We start from the raw sequence: 1,216 nt of genomic DNA, 5'->3' as shown, positions 1-1,216 counted from the left end.
GAAATGGAATTGAACATCTCCAAAACATCGATTCATCGCATTTTGACCGAACATTTGGGCTTACGAAAGGTGTGTGCACGGTTTGTTCCGCACAAATTCACTGACGACCAAAATTTGCTTAGAATCCAACATTCGAAGGACATCATTAAAGAGGTCAAAAAAGAAAAAAACTTCCTTTACAATATTGTGACTGGTAACGAAATGTGGTGTTTCCAATATGATCTCGAAACGCAAGAGTGCTGAATGGAAGGCACCGGACGAGCCGAAACCCAAAAAATTGCGCATGGAGAAATCAAAAGTGAAGACAATGCTGATTTGTTTTTATGATTCCAAGGGTATTGTCAACAAAGAATTTGTACCACCCGGCCAAAACGTTAATGCGGTATACTAACTACCTTGGCGTTTTGAAGCGTTTGGTGCGCCGTATTTGACGTGGTCGGCCCGAATATCGCGCAGATAATATTTGACCAAAAATCACACTTTAGCCGTTAACCACTTTCCGTATTTATGCGATATGGCACCGTTCGTCTTCTTCCTTTTCGGAAAAATGCATTTGCCCATGAAAAGAAAGCGTTATGCAGACGTTGAGCCCATTCAAAAAGCTTGCACCGGCATACTGGCGGCCATATCGGCCAACGAGCTAAAACACTGGTTTGACATGCTTTTGGACCGTGCAAAAAGCTGTATTGAAGCAGAAGGAGACTATTTTGAATAAAATAAATTGATTTTACCGAAAAAACCATTTGTTCTGTTTTTTTTAAAGTCCTGCTTACTTTGGAACGTACCTTTAACATATCTGGGCTGCGTGTGGCAAGCATTTCATTCAGCGTCGGTTATGCTTTTGTCTAGACAGTTTTCTTTTAAGGAATAATACAATACTAAAAAAAATTAATGAACGGAAATATTTCCATGTCGCTTTCGACCCGCCAACAAAGAAGGCGATATTTTGACTCACTATAAAATCAAAGAAACTATCACTCATAAAAGAGTTGTATATTACATAATTATTTCTGTTTAACAGTTTTCTTGTGAACTTTTTCAAAATTTCTGTTCTTCTTCTAAAATAGGCGCTATAAGTCCCGGAAAAATTTTTAGATGTCTTTCATCGAAGACAATATCTTTCCCATGACTTTTATCCGACAAGGACTGTTAAATCGAAGCCATTCCTCGAAATTACTTCAGAAATGCTTTCTATCGCAGCAACAACAATCGGAGA

The sequence above is a fragment of the Bactrocera tryoni genome, chromosome 5 (assembly GCF_016617805.1).
Source record: "Bactrocera tryoni isolate S06 chromosome 5, CSIRO_BtryS06_freeze2, whole genome shotgun sequence".
Lineage (NCBI taxonomy): Eukaryota > Metazoa > Arthropoda > Insecta > Diptera > Tephritidae > Bactrocera > Bactrocera tryoni.
Note: the sequence above shows the minus strand (reverse complement) of the source record.